Genomic DNA, 21,864 nt, shown 5'->3' with positions numbered 1-21,864 from the left:
TGGTGCAGTCCACAAGGAGGAGATGCACTGCAGTACTTAATGCAGCTGGTGGCCACACCAGATACTGACTGTTACTTTTCATTTTGAGGGGCACATTATTTCAGTTCTGTTTGTCACATGTCTGTGGAACTTGTTCAGTTTATGTCTCAGTTGTTGAATCTTGTTATGTTCATACAAATATTTACACATGTTAAGTTTGCTGAAAATAAACGCAGTTGACAGTGAGAGGACCTTTCTTTTAGTTTAGTTATAATAGTATTATAAAAATGAACTGATACAAAGGAATGAGTGGCTCTGAAGATTTAACTGCCATAACCCTCTATAGAATGTCAACTACCAGGCTGCCTCTGGGACTTTCCAATTAATTTATTGTCCGCAACAGTTCCATCTGTGTGTTGCTGATGGTGTACTGGATTTGTGGCACAATCACCGTTTCCGACCAATAAAGAGCTGCGGCGCCAAGGTTGGAGGAGCTGAGGTGGTGGGGGTTGGAGGAGCTGAGGTGGTTGGAGGAGCTGAGGTGGTTGGAGGAGCTGAGGTGGTGGTGGTTGGAGGAGCTGAGGTGGTTGGAGGAGCTGAGGTGGTGGTGGTTGGAGGAGCTGAGGTGGTTGGAGGAAATGAGGTGGTGATGGTTGGAGGAGCTGAGGTGGTTGGAGGAGCTGAGGTGGTGGTGATGGTTGGAGGAGCTGAGGTGGTTGGAGGAGCTGAGGTGGTGGTGGTTGGAGGAGCTGAGGTGGTTGGAGGAGCTGAGGTGGTTGGAGGAGCTGAGGTGGTGGTGATGGTTGGAGGAGCTGAGGTGGTGGTGGTTGGAGGAGCTGAGGTGGTTGGAGGAGCTGAGGTGGTGAATGTTGGAGGAGCTGAGGTGGTTGGAGGAGCTGAGGTGGTGGTGGTTGGAGGAGCTGAGGTGGTGAATGTTGGAGGAGCTGAGGTGGTTGGAGGAGCTGAGGTGGTGGTGGTTGGAGGAGCTGAGGTGGTGAATGTTGGAGGAGCTGAGGTGGTGGTGGTTGGAGGAGCTGAGGTGGTTGGAGGAGCTGAGGTGGTGGTGGTTGGAGGAGCTGAGGTGGTGGTGGTTGGAAGAGCTAAGCTGATGATTGTATTGGATTTATTTTGATCTGTTAAAGAAATTGAATACATGTTGTTTAGTATATTTACTAAATTTAGTATGTTTTATTTTCTTGTCTGTGAAGTAAGTTCATTTAAAATTATGTGATTGGGTATACAGTACCAGTCAAAAGTTTGGACACACCTACTCATTCAAGGGTTTTTCTTTCTTTCTTTTTTAGTATTTTCTACATTGTAGAATAATAGTGAAGACATCAAAACTGTCACGCCCTGATCTGTTTCACCTGTCCCTGTGATTGTCTCCACCCCCTCCAGGTGCCACTTATTTCCCCCAGTTTATTTATCCCTGTGTTTCCTGTCTCCCTGTGCCAGTTCGTCTTGTATGTTTGGAAGGCTGTCTTGAAGGAGTTCCCACATATACTGAGCACTTGTTGGCTGCTTTTTCTTCACTCTGTGTTCCAACTCATCCCAAACCATCTCAATTGGGTTCAGGTCGGGTGATTGTGGAGGCCAGGTCATCTGATGCAGCACTCGCATCACTCTCTTTCTTGGTCAAATAGCCCTTTCACAGCCTGGAGGTGTGTTGGGTCATTGTCCTGTTGAAAAACAAATGATAGTCCCACTAAGCGCAAACCAAATGGGATGGCGTATTTCTGCAGAATGCTGTGGTAGCCATGCTGGTTAAGTGTGCTTTGAATTCTAAATAAATCACTGACTGTGTCACCAGCAAAGCACCCCCACACCATCACACCTCCTCCTCCATAATTCACGGTGGGAACCACACATGCAGAGATCATCCGTTCACCTACTCTGCGTCTAACAAAGACACGGCGGTTGGAACCAAAAATGTCAAATTTGGACTCATCAGACCAAAGGACAGATTTCCACCGGTCTAATGTCCATTGCTCGTGTTTCTTGACCCAAGCAAGTCTCTTCTTATTAGTGTCCTTTTGTAATGGTTTCTTTGCAGCAATTCGACCATGGCCTGAGTCACGCAGTCTCCTCTGAACAGTTGATGTTGAGATGTGTCTGTTACTTGAACTCTGAAGGATTTATTTGGGCTGCAATCTGAAGTACACATAACTCTAATGAACTTATCCTCTGCAGCAGAGGTAACTCTGGGTCTTCCTTTCCTGTGTTGGTCCTCGTGAGAGCCAGTTTCATCATAGCACTTAAGTAAACTTTCAAAGTTCTTGAAACTTTCCGGATTGACTGACCTTCCTGTCTTAAAGTAATGATGGACTGTCGTTTCTCTTTGCTTATTTGAGCTGTTCTTGACATAATATGGACTTGGTCTTTTACCAAATGGTGGTATACAGAAGATAGCCTTCTTACCTTCTCACAGCACAACTGATTGCCTCAAATGGATTAAAAAGGAAAGAAATTACACAAATTAACTTTTAACAAGGCACACCTGTTAACTGAAATGCATTCCAGGTGATATCTCATGAAGCTGGTTGAGAGAATGCCAAGAGTGTGCAAAGCTGTCATCAAGGCAAAGGGTGGCTACTTTGAAGAATCTCAAATATAACATATATTTTGATTTGTTTAACACTTTATTGGTTACTTCACGATTCCACATGTGTTATTTCATAGTTTTAATGGCTTCACTATTATTCTACAATGTAGAAATTGTAGAAATAAATAAAATCCCTTGAATGAGTAGGTGTGTCCAAACGTTTGACTGGTACTGTATGTAGACACAACATTTGAATTTTAACACAGTGACCAAAAACCTGATCTAATTTGAATATTCATACTGAGTTTCTAGCATACAGACTGTTGGTAAGTTTCCCAGAATTGTTGGCCAGAAGTTCACAAGTTGCCGCAAATTTACCTCAACAGTTTGACCCAAAACTAATTTGCATGTGAAAATACGAGCTTGCCGCAAAGGTTTGCGACAACTGTTTGCCAGAAGCCTGTTTTTTCATTAAGAGATGGTCTGGAGATCAGCCTTTGTTGTGTTTTCACTGGAGATCAGCCTTCTTTGTGTTTTCGATGGACACCAAAGCTCGTGGGGGGGAGGCCTTGCAGGGACCGAAAGGTTGTGTTCAAATCCCAAGTGAGGTTGACCCCAAAAATCCCAACACAAAACAAGCCACCTATATATGATTCTCAATCAGGGACAACGATTGACAGCTGCCTCTGATTGAGAACCATATTAGGCTGAACACAGAAACAGACAAACTAGACACACAACATAGAATGCCCACCCAGCTCACATCCTGACCAACACTAAAACAAGCACAACACATAAGAACTCTGGTCAGGACGTGACATAATCAGAATTTTTCTGGCAAAACCACGCTTATTGTTATCATATTTCCCAGGATGCTCTATTGCAGTTAGATTTTTATAATTGTTTCTTTCAATATCTGTGTTTATGATTAACAGTGGTGTACCACAGTTTTGCGAGGCCCCTCACGCAGTCTGAGCAAGGTATAGCTAATCTCATACTATTCAACACATTTTCCATGAAGCTGAGAGAAAATGTTGCTGTTTTAAAGCAAATTTCCTGCAATTCTTTTCATATTGCCTGAACTGAACTAGGTGCCAGAAGCTCAGTAAACAGAGAGTGCATACAGTTGGGGAAAGCTGAACTATATGCACATTTCCTGTGATATCCCAGCACAAGAGGTTTACTATATCTTCCAGTTCATGCTGAATTGGCGGTTACCTAGTGTAATAAATATCATTTATTATAACACAAGCATATTTGCTAATACATTGTTATAACTAACTTCTTTCCAAACAGGGTTTCTCAGAAACTCATAGCAGATACGGAGACCCACACACACCCAGAGACAGATGGCTGACACAGGCCTTTTCATAAAGACTGATAAGAAAAGTGGTGCCTGGTACTGCATATCACGAGAAACTGAGACACACACATACCCAAGGACAGAGGGCTGACGTAAACCTTTCATAAACACAGATAAGACAGGAACATCTTCGCACACACAAAAACTCCTCTTCAGTCTGAACATTTTACAGAGACACACAGAAATGTCAAAATAGGAACATCTACGCACACACCTAATCTCCTGTTTTAGCTGAACATTTCTGAAGACAAAGAACTCTACTCAGAGCCAATGGGACAGTGATACTGGCCTGAAGGAGACCTCGCCCAACTCATCAGAACCAACCAGAGGACCAGAACTTCCAGACTCAACCTACTTTCTGTACTGTATAAAATGTATATGCACTCTGTTATCTGGGCTTCTTTCGGAGAGTTCCATTTTGAGCTTGATGAAAGGGTCCGTGCACGCTATTTCAGATATCTTTACCTCTGAATAAATTGCATTTAATTAAACCTCATCCACCCTGTCCAGAGTCTCTACTTCGTCTCAGTTCTCCAGTAAACATGTTTTATCAACACTAGCATGCTGTGGGCTTGCTGCTGGAAAGAAACCCCTACATAATGTAGCCTAAAACAATACCGTCACTCTGACTGCGTATTAGTGATCGCTATATGTGGCTGTTTCTTTCCAACAGCAAGCCTACAGCATGTAGCAACCGTTTGCAAAATAGGCGTTCTGTCACCTCATCGGAAATCCGCTGTCAGAGTGCTATGACTATTGTTTTAGGCTACTCAACAAGTTTTAACCTTTGACGTGTTTTTTTTATAATAGTAAATTTTTATACAGACATAATTACCACAGCAGCACTATAACTTGAGTAATGGCATATTTTAAGTTGCATAAAAGTTCTTTCTTAAATTACTTTTACATATAATCTTGCCTTGAATGATATCCTCATCCAATTCTCTTTCACTTTGCCTTTGCCTAAAATGTCATCTAAAATAGAACACATCTGATTGAAAGAACCTGCTGTAAAATGTATACTGAAACTTGCATGAATGAACTTCAAATGAAAGTGAACAAAATAATTTCTACATACATTTAACAGGCTGCACGTAATGTAAAGGTTGCGCGTAAATGTTATCTTCTGGTATAAGACCTAAAACTGATCTAATTGTGCATGGTGGCCTTGTCTGTGTCTTGAAACCTGGCCACAAAAACAGCTCTTCAGAGATACAGAGGATTATGTGGACAGTGAGGAGGAAGACAACAGAGTATCACTTACTGAACAGATGAGAGAAGTGGAGAGAACCAACAAACCACTGAGGAGGGAGTTAGAGGCCAGGAAGAATCATGTGATCTCCTCTGGTGTGTATGCACGCATCAAAAGGGTTTAGAACCCTAAACTGTGGGTGGATGAGCCCTCAATCCCAAATTGACCCTTAGTACTTACCCCCTAACACCTATGTACTCTGAGATCCAAAATGATTGGATAGGTGTGAATAAAAGTGGACAGACACTCATATTGTATGTTATCCCTATCAATACTGTATTTGTACTCTGCAGTTACAGTGAGTTCCTTGTGTAAGCATTTATCCCTTACTACATGTCTTCAAGCAAGAGAGGCTGAGATTGAAGATCATCCAGGCTGTGTTCTCTTCTCCTGGAGCCAAACACCCCCAGACTGAAGTCAGTGATCAGGCTGTTCTCCCCACCATATAGGTACCTCTAGGGAGTTTAGGTCTGGGTACAGTTTGTGACAAATCACTGTGTAACAAGATGGGTATATGTCCAGGTCATTTTTTGTACCCTGTAGATCAGGGGTGGGCAACCCCAGTCCTCGAGGGCCTGATTGGTGTGTCACCTTTTCTCCATCCCTAGCAAACACAGCTGATTAATCAAATTGTATTCTAAACTGAAGATCATGATTCAGTGATTATTGGAGTCAGGTGTGTTAGCTGGAGCTGGGGCAAAACTGTGACACCAATCAGGCCCTCGAGGACTGGAATTGCCCACCCCTGCTGTAGATACTAAATTCCTATGGTGTCACTTCCTGATCTGTTTCCTGTCTTTGTGCTTGTCTCCACCCCCCACCAGGTGTCTCCCATCTGCCCTTATTATCCGCTGTGTATTTATACCTTTGTTCTCGGTTGCTAGTTAGTTTTGTTCGTCAAGCCTACCAGCAGTAATCCCCTTGCTCCTGTCTGTTCTAGTTCCTGTTTTCTAGTTTTTCCTGGTTTTCACGATTCTACCTGCCCTGAGCCTGCCTGCTGTTCTGTACCTTGCCACACCTCACTGGATTATTGACCTCTGCCTGCTCTGACCCTGAGACTGCCTGCCGTTTTGTACCTTTTGCATCCTTTCTGGATTACTGACCCCTGTCTGACCCTTGACCTGTTGTCTTGCCTGCCCCTGTGTACTAGAAATAAACTTTTGTTACTTCGACACTGTCTTCATCTGGGTTTGACCTGAAACATGATAATAAGGTTAAAACCCTTAAATCAACTCAATAGCAGATAGGCTCCCCACTGTTGAAACATCCCTTTACCAGATACCCATGTTTTATGACACGATGACTAATGGTTTCCTTTCCTAGCATGTAGCCATAAACTGTGGCAATAAGATTTTGGGAGCTTTAAACGTTAATTTTTACTTCAGAAAATAATTGTAAGTTCTACCAAATGCTACAGCGGGAAGGAGATAAAATCCCTCTTACTCTCAGTGATGTACAGGGAGCTAAAGCTGAGACTGGAGGAGTGAAAGCATCAGCGCCAACACCACAGAAGAAGATCTAATAAGAGAAAGCAGAAGCTCCAACACCACAGAATATCTTATGAGTGAAAGCAGCTCCAACACCACAGAAGAAGATCTAATGAGTGAAAGCAGCAGCTCCAACACCACAGAAGAAGATCTAATGAGAGAAAGCAGCAGCTCAAACACCACAAGAAAATCTAATAAGAGAAAGCAGAAGCTCCAACACCACAGAATATCTAATGAGTGAAAGCAGCAGCTCCAACACCACAGAAGATCTAATGAGAGAAAGCAGCAGCTGCAACACCACAGAAGATCTAATGAGAGAAAGCAGCAGCTCCAACACCACAGAAGATCTAATGAGTGAAAGCAGCAGCTCCAACACCACAGAAGATCTCATGTCACACAGATGAGGGGCTGTTGACACAAACTGGACCAATGCATTTCAAATAATTAACACAGCAAGTGAACATTGTTTTGTGAGGTAAATGTGCATTTAATTTAACATCTTGCAGTATTATATTCAACCTTCAATAAGAACATCCATTACATAAACATGTAGATCATATTACAATTTTTCCAACTAGTTTTTGTCATATTCATTTTCAGGCCACATTTTTAGTATTCCAATTGGGATTATTGCACAGAGTTAAACTTCTGTTATAAAAATACATGTATGTAGATAATAATAATGGATAATGTTGACAGCTTGACGGGTCATTTAGTGATTTTGAAGTCACAGCATAAGCTCTAGTATATCTTAGATCCTACCTCATATTTCTGTAAACAGTTGGGGATACAACATATTGTAGTGAAACCTGTAGTTATGTAGTAACATCAACTGATAAAAACTGATGGACAATCATTTTGGTTAGCTAAATGGTGCAAGAAATATGATCATCTATTTGCAACCTATTTTAAATCAGCTGAACTGTAGGCTGTACAGTCGTGGCCAAAAGTTTTGAGAATTACACGAATATTAATTTCCACAAAGTTTGCTGCTTCAGTGTCTTTAGATATTTTTGTCAGATGAAGTATAAAGTATAAAAGTATAATTACAAGCATTTGAAGTATAATTACAAGCATTACATAAGTGTCAAAGGCTTTTATTGACAATTACATGAAGTTGATGCAAAGAGTCAATATTTGCAGTGTTCTTTATCAAGACCTCTGCAATCCACCCTGGCATGCTGTCAATTCACTTCTGGGCGACATCCTGACTGATGGCAGCCCATTCTTGCATAATCAATGCTTGGCGTTTTTCAGAATTTGTGGGTTTTTGTTTGTCCACCCGCCTCTTGAGGATTGACCACAAGTTCTCAATGGGATTAAGGTCTGGGGAGTTTCCTGGCCATGGACCCAAAATATCGATGTTTTGTTCCCCGAGCCACTTAGTTATCACTTTTCCCTTATGGCAAGGTGCTCCATCATGCTGGAAAAGGCATTATTCGTCACCAAACTGTTCCTGGATGGTTGGGAGAAGTTGCTCTCGGAGGATGTGTTAGTACCATTCTTTATTCATGTTCTTAGGCAAAATTGTGAGTGAGCCCACTCCCTTGGCTGAGAAGCAACCCCACATGAATAGTCTCAGGATGCTTTACTGTTGGCATGACACAGGACTGATGGTAGCGCTCACCTTGTCTTCTCCGGACAAGATTTTTTTTCCGGATGCCCCAAACAATCGGAAAGGGGATTCATCAGAGAAAATGACCTTACCCCAGTCCTCAGCAGTCCAATCCCTGTACCTTTTGCAGAATATCAGTCTGTCCCTGATGTTTTTCTGGAGAGAAGTGACTTCTTTGCTGCCATTCTTGACACCAGGCCATCCTCCAAAGGTCTTCGCCTTACTGTGCGCTGATGCACTCACACCTGCCTGCTGCCATTCCTGAGAAAGCTCTGTACTGGTGGTGCCCCGATCCCGCAGCTGAATCAACTTTAGGAGACAGTCCTGTCGCTTGCTGGACTTTCTTGGGCGCCCTGAAGCCTTCTTCACAACAATTGAACCGCTCTCCTTGAAGTTCTTGATGATCCGATAAATGGTTGATTTAGGTGCAATCTTACTGGCAGCAATATCCTTGCCCGTGGAGCCCTTTTTGTGCAAAGCAATGATGACGGCACGTGTTTCCTTGCAGGTAACCATCGTTGACAGAGTAAGAACAATGATTCCAAGCACCACCTTCCTTTTGAAGCTTTCAGTCTGTTATTCGAACTCAATCAGCATGACAGAGTGATCTCCAGCCTTGTCCACGTCAACACTCACACCGGTGTTAACGAGAGAATCACTGACATGTCAGCTGGTCCTTTTGTGGCAGGGCTGAAATGCAGTGGAAATGTTTTTGGGGGATTCACTTAATTTGCATGGAAAAGAGGGACTTTGCAATTCATCTGATCACTCTTCATAACATTCTGGAGTATATGCAAATTGCCATCATACAAACTGAGGCAGCAGACTGTGAAAATTAATATGTGTCATTCTCAAAACTTTTGGCCACAACTGTAAATCCAATAGTCAGTGCAGTTGCATATTCTTCTCAAGGGGGTAGACCTATATCAACAGATTGTCATACAATTTAAAGTTTGTTTGCCATTGACATCTTAAGGGGCAATCGGCAGTTGCTATATTCATTTTTGTACTTATACATTTATGATACATACCTATTGATGATATAAAAACAATCTAACTTAATGCCATGTTGAAAAAAGATATACTGTGTGTTTAAAACAATTAATTCAATATTTTTTATTTTGATTGTTAAAACATTGTAGGCTCTTTGTGGCTACAGGTTGCGCCCGGTCCTACTGTAGCCTGCTGATGAGAACGATTCTGTGAGTGTAGGCAGACATTTAATTTGAAGTCAATCTACATGGTTGGGAACTTATTTTGGACGCATTGGATAATTACTTTAGATGATTGTCACAATTATTTCACACATGGTGTGAGAAGGTGCTGTATCAGCCTCTTAAGGTAATGCAGTGCTCTAGCGATAGGTAAATCAAATCAAATTTTATTAGTCACATGCGCCAAATACAATACAAACTTACAGTGAAATGCTTACGTACGAGACCCTAACCAACAGAGCAGTTTCAAAAAATACGGATAAGAATAAGACATACAAGTAATTAAAGAGGAGCAGTAAAAAATAATATATACAGGGGGGTGCCGGTATAGAGTCAATGTGCGGGGCTACCTGTTAGTTGAGGTAGTATGTACATGCAGGTAGAGTTAATTAAAGTGACTATGCATAGATGACAACAAAGAGTGGTGTGGAGAGGCAATGTGAATAGTCTGGGGAGCCATTTGACTAGATGTTCAGGAGTCTTATGGCTTGGGGGGGTAGAAGCTGTTTAGAAGCCTTTTGGACCTAAGAGAGATTAAAGTAGATGTCACGCGTCAACATTTTGATTGATGACCCTATGTGAACCTATGTGAACTCTATGTGAACCCTATGTAGTGATGACGTGTGCATGTCTTCTGGTCAGGCAAGCCTGGTTAGGTGGGGGCTATGGGGTGAGTAAGGGCCCAGTTGACAGGTCAACCGTTAATGATTGATGACCCAAGCCTGATTTATGACCCTATGTAATGATTTATGACCCTATGTCATTTAGAAGGGTGCATGCCCAGGGGGGTTGGTTTCTCACGGTTTGGGGTTGGTTAAGGCCCCTTATAAAGCGCCTGAACAATTCCTGTTTAAGACTGTACAAGATAACCCCCCTGAATATTAAACAAAAATGACACCTATGCCAATTTTAGGGATGTTATGCTCGGCTTGTCATGAACCCAGTGACCAAAGCCTTGAAGAAGTTCTGTGTGAAGCTCCAGAATGTTTTAAAGGATTTTTGGGTACGAGTGAGGGCCCTATGTCTTACATATTCCACCCTGAGGATTCTACGGTAAAGATATTCACAGACAGTGGATCCAAACCCATTTATCAGGCAAAACCTGGGATTTTTTCTCCTGCTCTGGGGATGAGAGAATGGCTAAAGATCAGGCTGGCGCTATGTAAAATTGAACAGGTTCTGAGTGGTACACAGCTGCCGGGCTATGCGTTGGAAGAACAGGTCTGCGGACGCAGTGATCTGAAAGCTCTAAGAATCGCTTCAATGGACTATGCCCCTAATAACAAAGTGACAATTTTAGCCTGTGAATTTTATGATGGTGCTAATGCTACAAAGTCTGTCAATTCTCCTGTAGCTTCCAGAGCCTGCAAAGAGGTAAACTTTTTTATGCCTGTGTTTAGTTTTAAATGGTTGGATTATCCGATTTTCATAACCCTTATGAATAAGCTGGACATTCTCTTCCAAAATGGGGAACAGTTAAAGCGCTGGGCGAGGCTTTCCTTGAGACAGAGTCAAGACCAAAAGGCCCGACGGAGGATCTACCCCTGGAGTGAAAACTTACCAAGTGTTGATGGACCTTGCAAGAGAGCCATGCCTTTTGAGGGCGAACTCGACACGGACAATGGGGGGTGGTTGCATAAGCCCCCTGGATCTGTAAGAAAGGAATCGTAAAATACCTTAAGAATGTAAGGATATAAAATGTATGTACTAAATATTTTGAATGAAATAAAGGGTTTTTAAAAGCCGAATCTCACCACGTTATGAACTCTCGCGTTTGTTCACTCTTAGCGCAGTCTGTCCCTGAGAAAAAACTTGCGGAAAAAGCCATGTGCGCGCGTATGTGCGTGAGGGAGTTTTCTTTAGTGGCTGTGTGTGTTTCAAAAACAGAAAAAGTGGGGCGGGGTGTGTGTTAAAAAAATACCCTTGCATCTGCGCTCAAGGCTCTCTCTCTCTCTCTCTCTCTCTATGCCGGGGGGTCGTTTGAAACCAAGGTTTACACTAGCCTGCAAAACAGATGCCTACCCCCCAACAATAATATTGTGTCTTACGACTCCTAATCTTAAAGGCCTTTCAAAAACTATTTTTTAGGTGGGCTAAAAAGTCATTCATCCCAGCGATGTCGAGACCACCCCACCCCTGCATCTAGGGGCTAGCACCCCGGAGATTTTAGAATATCCAAAAGGATCCTAATGTTTAGACACCCCCAATACCATGTGTTTGAAATGTGTCAAATATACCATGGGCGGGGGTATAGCCCGAAAAAACGACAAACCCCAAATGCTATGTAAAAATCATTCAGGGGTTTTTCTCTAGGTCGTTGGGCTACAAAAGCTCTAGAAACCAGGGGCAATGTTAGAAACGTTTTAGCGACGCTACAAACTTCCCCTACAGCATCCCCCAGGGGCCATGTTAGACACGTTTTAGCGCCGCTACAAACTTCCCCTACAGCATCCCCCAGGGGCCATGTTAGACACGTTTTAGCGCCGCTACAAACTTCCCCTACAGCATCCCCCAGGAATAGTTAACGGACTGAAGCGTTAAAAAGAGAATCTGGGAAAACAGTCTAATGGATCTATCGCAAGGTGAGTTCTTGAAATAAATCTTTATATTAGATTTGGTTGTTGTGGGGAATTGTTTGAAAAGCGTGGTATGTTATAGAAATATTAAACAATCATTAGGACCAGTATGCTTACCGTATAACAAGGCAATATTAGCTAAAGTGATTATAGCTTTAATATTGTCGAATGTTTTATAGATTCTGAAGCATTCACGCAGATACTCCGAGGTATAACTGAGCTCGAACCATCCAATGGGGCTCCGGAACAAATTGCAGACAAACAAACGCCTACCCTGAATTGTAAACGTAAGTAAGCTCCAAGAATTCCATACATAAAAATATTTATACCTTAAAAACAAAAAGTGTGGGCATCTTATATTAAAAGTTATTTTATATGTTTACAGAGGACCTAAAGCCTAGAAGGTTAAACGAGGCCCTATGGAGCCTGAACGGTTTCTGCCAAGCATATGACTACGAGACAATTATCCCCTATGACCCGGATGTTTTTACACACAAGCCACGAACACAGGATTTAAACGGCAGGTCAACTCCCCTGGGACAGGACACCGGTGTCCCCCATATTTCTAAACACCAACGGACAATTAGTGCTCAGATCCACAGTTCCGCTTCACCCGAACAATTCTACTTGGCCGATATTCACGAGACCTCGTTCCAAGGACAAGGTATGAATCAATTATATATTATTATTTATAGCGATATTTTATTATTTTATTATTTATATATTTTTTTATGCCGGAATATGTTAAAACAAGGCCTTATATTGTTTTTTTCAGGCTCAACATCTACCGAACCTGCAGATGCTGTAATACTGGCTGAACAAAGACATCAGCCCCTGGTTTCAGAACTTCTTCAGAACAGCCCTCGTCAAAAAAGCCGAGGTATTTAATTAATGTATTGTTAATATATAGGCTTATATCTGAAATGTATTTGGCATTTTTAACATATTTTAGGGTTAATAACCTATTTTTGTATGTATTATTTTTATTTCAGACTCCTCACCGGCTTATAAAGACAACGCACAAACATCGGAGGATGCCCAGACAAGCATCACCGAGGAGGCTCCAAAGACACCAGTCAAGAAAACAGCGAAACCTGATGATTTCAAAGATTTAAATGACATTTCTGAGGTAGACGATTTGATGTTCTGTGAAGCTGCCAACCTTCTTGAATCGGCCAATTCTGTGGGGGCAACAGCAGATTCTGAAATAGACCAAGACCGTTTTTTCAAAGCGTTTACCCTGGGTTTAAAATCACGAAAGGCTCTACTCCAGAGGCGCATGTGTATTCTACTCGAGCATCAATACAGTCAGGATGTGTCATTCTGGCGTAGCGAGCTACCCCGTATGTTAAAAAACATTAGGGCTAAAACAAGCAAATACCGCCGTTAAAAAACACACATGTAAACACACAAACATCCTTAATTAGACAAATGGCGCCCCCTATAGACCTAAGCGAGACAATTGAAACCCTCTTAGCCATGATCCCTACAGAGCTCCAAGATATAGTTAACCATATGAATGATTCGGGGGTAATTGACATAATGACAATAGATGAAAATCTATTATCACAGATTCCCTCCGAACTCATAGACATTATTACACGTATGAATGAGTCAGGGCCTTCCGAGGAAAACATGTTATCACAGATTCCCGAAACCATCATATCTCTAATTACCCAGCTTAACTTCTTGCAACTATAGGGGGTGCTGTTCCGCATTAGCATATTTGGGTCTCCAAATTAAACTGCCTCGTGCTAAATTCTTGATCGTACAATATGCATATTATTGTTATTATTGGATAGAAAACAGTCTATAGTTTCTATAGGAGTTGAAATTTTGTCTCTGAGTGGTACAGAACAATTTTTACAGCACTTTTCATGACAGGGTTCAGATTTCAGAAATTTTTACCTCTGATCTGGGGTCTGTTTATAAGGCCACAGTGAATGCTATGAAGAAACCGACACTACCTACGTCTTCCTCTGGGTGTCTGTACGTCATCACGTTTTCAATGAACTCGATGGGATATTCCCAGCCATTATAAAAGCCCAAAATGTACAGAGACCCCCCTTTCTCAACGTGCGCCTCAAGCGTGAAGGCCATCGGACCTGCCTCGTTCCAAATCGTTTTCTAACCAGCTATATTTCTCCGGTCATGTTTTCAGTCGTTATAGTTGTTAAAAACATCATAATGTAGTTAATTTTAATCGTTTTATAGCAATTTATATCCGTTTAGTGCGATTCTGAGGAATTTATTTGTCGTGCACTTTCTAGCTTTGGGAACGTTTCGCGGTCTCGGTCGTTGTTAGTGGACATTTCGAAGGACAGAGGACATCTATCGACCAAAAGACGTTTATAACATAGAAAGGATACATTGCCCAAGAATATGATGGAAGATCAGCTCAAAGTAAGCAATATTTAATATGATAAACCGTGTTTCTGTCGAAATATTTTAAACGCATACATCGCCATTTTGTTTGGTGTAGCTTCACTTGGCCAACCCTGTATTGAAAAGTAAGGATAATTTTAAAAATGTAAATCAGCGGTTGCATTAAGAACTAATTTGTCTTTCGATTCCTGTCAACCCTGTATTTTTTAGTCAAGTATATGATTAGCTTTTAATTAAACTAGATCACTCTGATAGATGACGTCAGACATATTGAGGCTTGATTTCCTAGTATTTTTATTGTGTAACCACGGTTTTGTATGGCTAAATATGCACCTTTTCGAACAAACTGTATATGTATGTTGTAAAATGATGTTACAGGAGTGTCATCGGAAGAATTCTGAGAAGGTTAGTGAAAAAATTAATATCTTTTGGCGGTGATTACGTTATAGCGCTCTTTGGCTGGAATCGATGCTCTGGTAACGTTTTCACATGTAGTATGCTAACTTATCGATTTATTGTGTTTTCGCTGTAAAACGCTTAGAAAATCTGAAATATTGTCTGGAATCACAAGATCTGGGTCTTTCCATTGCTATGCTTTGTCTATTCTTATGAAATGTTTTATGATGAGTAAATTGGTCATACACGTTGCTCTATCTAGTAATTCTAGTGGATTTGTGATGGTCGGTGCAATTGTAAACTGTGATTTCTACCTGAAATATGCACTTTTTTCTAACAAAAACTATCCTATACCATGAATATGTTATCAGACTGTCATCTGATGGTTTTTTTTATAGGTTATTGGCTATCAATATCTTAGTTGAGCCGAATTGGTGATAGCACCTGAAGGAGTAAGAAACTGATGGAGTTAGAATAGTGGTGTATTTTGCTAACGTGTTTAGCTAATAGATTTACATATTTTGTCTTCCCTGTAAAACATTTTAAAAATCTGAAATGGTGGCTTTATTCACAAGATCTGTATCTTTCATCTGGTGTCTTGGACTTGTGATTTAATGATATTTAGATGCTACTATCTACTTCTGAAGCTATGCTATCTATGCTAATCAGTGTGTGGGGGGTGGGGGGTGCTCCCGGATCCGGGGTTGAGGTTCGGTAAAGGTTAACGCGAGCCCTAGGTTTAATTCGGCCCCACATACACCTCTAAGTCAGCCTTTAACAACATTGTCCGAAGAGTCTGAAACCCAATATGATGTTTTTGAACAGTTGGACAAATGTCTAGCAAATCTGGAGGGGGGCGGTCTTGAGCTCAGTGTACAGAACGAGAGCCCTAGGTTTAATTCGGCACCCCAGACACCTATAAATCAGCCTTTAACACCAATGTCCGAAGAGTCTGAAACCCAATACGATGTTTTTGAACAGTTGGACAATTGCCTAGCAAATCTGGAGGGGGGAGGTCTTGATCGAAGTGTACATGTTTTGCGCCGAAATAAATTCAACAATATTGAGGTTCGACAGTTTTTCAATTTCGCATGGGGGGGTCAGATTCGGGAATATGCTGTGTTTTACGTAATGCTTATGGACACTTTGAATGAACTGTTAGCTAGAATTAGAGATTATAGCGAACCAAGGGATCTCTTACAGTTGGAAATTTGTGGAGACAGTCTACAGAGCAAGGTATCGCTTATTTTACAAAATGGTGAAGCAGATCTTGAACAATTTGTTAACCTGCTAGAACGCCTTGTTCAGTCAAATTTAAACGTGCTAGCAGATAGGACCCTCGAACTTGTAGTACAATTAGTACGGCAACCACAAGGGGGCGGGGGTCAGAGAAGAAAGCTCGATAGTCTAATGCAGTCCGAAATCATAAGCAATAAAAGGGCCTATCTCATAAACGTTCCCAATCCAGGTAATAAGCTATGTTTTGCCATAGGTTTGGCCCACTTACTCAGCCCCGGATGTACTGATCAAGCCGCGTTACAAAAAGCTCGAGAGCTACAAACTGCGGTGGGTCTCGGTATACAGGATGCTGTGGCTTTCTCAGACATAGTCAAATTTGAAAACTTTCTGAACATCAAGATTGTGGTTTTGTACCACAGTAGGGCTAATGACGCTCTCTTGAAGTTCCAAAATATACCCGAACCACATCCTAAGACTATGTACTTTTATGTGCAAAATGAGCATTACTATGCCGTAACTAACATCACAGCGTTTTTAGGCGCCCCATATGTCTGTCCCGCCTGTCATACCGGCTACACACGCATGGGGGGGCACTCGTGCCGTTACAACTGTTCAGTATGTCTGGATAAACATTGCCCTATGCAACCGCTAAACTTGACACCCTGTGAGGATTGTCACCGCACATGTCGTTCGGCCTACTGTTACGAAAAACACAAAACTGAAACATGGCATCCCAAGGCAAGTAAATCTGTAAGCAGTTGTGACATTAACAAGAAATGTCCAAAATGTCATTGCAATTACAACCTTAAAATAGATAGCCCTAAACCTCATGTTTGTGGAATTATACACTGCCCAATCTGTAAAGGGCCTTTGAAAAGCAGAGACGCGGAAGCGGTTCAAGAAGTAACACATGAGTGTTACATTCAGCCCTTGGCTGAAGATGAACATACAGAGAAATATGTGTTTTATGATTTTGAGACAAATCAGCAATCAGGGGTTCATTTGCCTATTTTTGTGTCCACCATGACTTTCAAGGGTGAAAAGTGGTCGGCCGAGGGACCCAATTGTGCCCGGCTCTTTCTAAAACATTTTAGAAAAGCCCAGTACAGAAACTTCACGTTTATAGCTCACAATGCTAGAGCCTATGACTCCTATCTGCTTCTGAACCCTTTGATACAGCAAGGCGTGGCCCCCAGTGTCATAGCTCAAGGGAGTAAAATATTATGCTTTGTTGACCCCGCCTTCAAACAGAGATACATTGACAGCTTAAGCTTCTTACCCATGAGATTGGCTCAAATGCCAGAGGCCTTGGGTTTTGAAAACTCTGTCAAAGGCTATTTCCCTCATTTCTTCACATCTGAGGAGAATCTACATTATATAGGATCTTATCCATCCCCCGAAATGTACGGGTGTGATCAAATGTCTCCCAAAGAGCGGGAGAGATTCATGACATGGTACGAGACCGTAAGACATGGCACTTTTGATTTCCATAAAGAGATGGAATCATACTGTGACAATGACGTTGTTATACTTCGTGAAGGATGCCTCAGATTCAGAGAAGAGGTAATCAAAGATGCGGGCATTGACCCCTGGAGCTGTACAACTATTGCATCAGCGTGCATGAAAACCTATCGTACACACTATCTAACTCCTGCATCTATAGCTATCCCATCGCCAGACAACTACCGACGCCAATTCAAGGCCTACTCTAGTGGTTCCATTCAATGGTTGGAGTACTTGGCCCAGGATAAAGATATTTTTATCCAACATGCTTTGAATAGGGGGGAGAAGGCTTTTGGGCCTTACCATGTAGATGGATACACACAGATTGACGGGGTTGAGACAGTGTATGAGTACAACGGTTGTTTCTTCCACGGTTGTAAATTATGCTTTGTCCCCCAGGCCTTGTGTGTCCTAACCCAAAAGACTTTTGGGGAAATGTACCAAGAGTTTCAAGACAAACTGAATTCTTTAAAGGCTACTTACGGGTTAAAAGTTGTGGTTTTGTGGGAGCACGAATGGACAGCCCTCAAAAAGGCGGATCCTAGTGTTAAGGCCTTCCTTACCCATTATGACCCTCCAGAGACCCTGGAACCGCGACTGGCCTTGTTTGGAGGCCGGACCAATGCTTTGACATTGCGTTATGTAGCTCAACCCGACGAGACAATAGGCTATGTAGATTTTACATCCCTATATCCTCATGTAATGAGTTCCTCATTCTATCCTATAGGGCATCCTGAAATTATTCACAGCGACTTTGACGAACCCCAAAATTATTTTGGTTTAATCAAAGCGACTGTCTACCCTCCTAGGGGGCTGTTTATACCTGTGTTGCCTTACAAGGGTCCTAAAGGAAAACTTTTCTTTCCCCTTTGTCGCACATGCAGTGAAAACAACAACCAGGAAAACCCCTGTGATCACTCAGATCAACAAAGAGCCCTGACCGGTGTATGGGTCACTGTAGAATTCTCTAAGGCTTTAGAGAAGGGGTATCGTGTGGCCAAAATCTTTGAAGTGTGGAACTTTTCCAGGAAATCAGACACACTTTTTAAAGAGTACATCAAAACCTTCTTGAGATGCAAGCAGATGGCTTCAGGCTATCCTGCATCGGTCACAGATCAAGAAAGTAAAGACCAGTACATTCAAGACTACCATGACAGAGAAGGCATACTTCTTGACCCTGACAGAATAGAGGTCAACAAAACCAAAAGAAATGTGTCGAAATTGTACTTGAACTCCCTTTGGGGGAAATTAGCGCAGAGATGCAAAATGCTAACAACTTCGATCATTAAAGACCCCGAAGAATTTTTGGAATTTGTTTTTTCGGACCAATACGAAATTTCACATTTTTCCTTCTTGAGTCAAGACATTGCCTTGGTGCAATGGAGGCGCCACCAAAAGTGGGTTCTACCCCCGGGTAATGTAAATGTGTTTCTTGCAGCATTTACCACAGCCTATGGCCGACTTGAACTGTACACCCTCATGGAACAGCTTCAGAGGCGGGTTCTTTACCACGACACAGACTCTGTGGTCTATGTAAGCAAACCGGGGGATTGGAACCCCCCACTTAGCAACTATCTTGGGGGTTTAACGAGTGAACTCGAAGAGGGTGACCATATTACAGAATGGTCCTCATGTGGTCCAAAAAGCTATGCTTTTAGGACTAAAGCCAATCACGTGGTGTTGAAAGCCAAAGGCGTGACTCAAAACTATGAAAATGCCCCGCGTGTAAACTTGGAATCAATCACGCGCTTGGTCGAGGGGTTCGTAAAGGACAAGAATAGTGACTTGGAGATTTTGAGCTCCTACAACAAAATAGTGAGGGATAAAAAGGGGTTCCATCTAAGAAACGCACCACTCACTAAAAGATTCAGGGTAGTCTATGACAAGAGACAGCTATTGCCTGACGGTACCACATTGCCCTTTGGCTACTGACTTATGCTACAAGCCCCAGTGTGTCTTAAAGCTTAAGATATTATGACTGCTGTCGAGGGTTTTGACCCCCGTCTACAATTGCCTTTTTCAGCATTAATTGCAGGCCCTTCAAACAGTGGTAAAACTTTTTTTGTAAAAAGTATTTTAGAGAATTCTGAACATGTGTTATCTCAAAAGCCTGACAATATTGTATGGTGTTATTCATGTTACCAACCTCTGTATGATGAATTATTGAAGACAATAAAAATCAAGTTTGTTGAAGGAATACCCGATTCTCTGTCTGATGATGAACTTCTCCCCCCACATGTAAATAATCTGCTGGTTTTGGACGATATGCTATTTGCTGGTAGCGAACACCCCGAAATTGCACGAGCTTTTACCCAATATACTCATCATAGAAACCTGTCCGTGCTTTACTTGGTCCAGAATGTGTTTCACCAAGGTAAAAATAGTCGGACCATTAGCTTGAATGCCAACTACATGGTATTGTTTAAAAATCCTAGAGACAAACTGCAAATTAGCACTCTAGCTCAGCAGATGTACCCTGGACGGAAATCATACTTTATGGAGAGCTATGAGGACGCTACCAAAGAGCCATTTTCTTATTTAATCGTGGATTTAAAAGCAAATACTCCAGAACACCTTAGGCTACGTACAGGGCTGTTTCCGGGGGAGAGGCCTGCTGCATACCTTCCTAAAAAGTAAACGCTATGTCTCTGCGTTTAAAAAGAAACCTCCCCCTCTTGAGAAGGCTAGTTGGGTCTACAGCTAAAGAACGGAAGGCCATCTTGGGTCGCTGTTCTTCAGATCTCATATTAGCCCTATGTGAGATTGCTTTGAATCTTCTCAAAGGACGCATTCCACTCACCCTGAACCAATTGAAAAAATTAAAGAGACAAAAGACCGCGATCAAACTCTTTGCCAATAAAAGGGCCAGTCTTCAAAAGAAAAGACATAGTATACAACAGTCTGGGGGTTTTCTTCTGCCTTTACTAAGTATAGCCGTGCCCTTCATCACCAGCCTTATTGCGGCCAGACGTGGGGGTTGAACACGCGGTGTGATGGCCACTAAAATGTACTTGGTGCCTCAACAAGAGTTGGATAGACTTAAAAAACAAATGCAGGGTCCTGAAAATATCAGACAAACAGCTGAAAATGATTTGGATACGGCCATGAAGGATGTCTTGAACCGAAAAGGATTGAACCCCTATGATAAGATTCAAAAATACACAAACCTAATGCAAAGGTATTTGACTCGGGTAAAACAAGGGGAGAGAGAGACTAGCCATTTAACCCTTTCCCTACCGGACCCTTTAACAGATGTCGAACCTAACGAGAGCCCGGCCCCTGTAAGGCCTGTACCGGCGATCTTACCTAGTGGAGATAATATGTCTGGTGAAGCTCAAATGCCATTTGAAGATAAAGTTATGCATGACCTACTGACACATGTCCCGTTACGTAACAGGAAGAATGTTAAATACATTATGAACAAGATAAAAGACTCAAAGGGGCTAGCTGCTTGGAACGACTCTGGAGAGTTTATCCTTCAGGGCTCTGTGGTTAGGGGGTCCCATATGCAGGACTTGCTTAAAAGTACCACGGCTGCCCACAAGGTTGCTGAGGACCGAAGGCCTCCAGGATGGCGTCAGTTTCTTAAGGCCCTGGCAATCCTCAACATTCCCCTCTCGGGTGTACCCAACCATAAGCTTCGTCAACAGATTCAAGCTTTAAAACAAAAGCCTTCAACGAGATACAGCACCCCTAAAGATGACCCAACAACACCTCCACCCTATGAAAACGATGATGATAACTCATTTACTCCCCTGAACGTCTCAGGACCTTTTCCTAATCCCGATCTCTCGGGGTGGTTAGCCTTTTGAAAATGACTTTTGAATGACTATGATTAAATTCAATAAAAAATGTATTTGAAAAAATAAGCATTTTAACATTTGTGACATTCTTGAAACATATGACGTGAGCATACGCCTTGATTACGCGTTCTTAAAGGACACACATTTGAACACTTTTGATATTTTCTAACAAAACAAGCTACAAGGTTATCATTACTTCTTAAATCATCCTTATAAAGAGACATTACATCTTCAAAAGAAACTCCCCGGGCTCTTTGGCACAGGTAAAATACACAGTGGTGACCGCATGTAGTGGAAAGGTTATCTTGCACTTGTTTGATGTTGTAGTAGATCTTTGAACCGTTTAGGGTCAAAAAATCTTTAATAGATTTAGGGAAATGGGAAAAACCGGGGGGAAAGCCATAGGAATCAAAAAAAGTTGAGATTTTTCTTCCACCTTCCTCTTCTAATGTCATAGCTAGCCAATGTTCACCCGGCATGTGTTTAGGATGGGTATTGACAATAAACATT

The 21,864-nt window shown here is 42.0% G+C and overlaps 1 protein-coding gene across 1 annotated transcript in view; it reads left to right on the top strand.

The window, feature by feature from the left end:
* The window catches only part of LOC139557801 (myb/SANT-like DNA-binding domain-containing protein 4), a 128,784-nt gene that overhangs the window by 18,276 nt on the left and 88,644 nt on the right, over positions 1-21,864 (top strand). The gene's annotated exons all lie outside the window — the stretch shown is intronic.

This window comes from Salvelinus alpinus, chromosome 28, assembly GCF_045679555.1.
Source record: "Salvelinus alpinus chromosome 28, SLU_Salpinus.1, whole genome shotgun sequence".
In the NCBI taxonomy this organism is placed as follows: domain Eukaryota; kingdom Metazoa; phylum Chordata; class Actinopteri; order Salmoniformes; family Salmonidae; genus Salvelinus; species Salvelinus alpinus.
The sequence above is the reverse complement of the archived record's forward strand: the minus strand, read 5'-3'. Positions and strand labels throughout refer to the sequence as shown.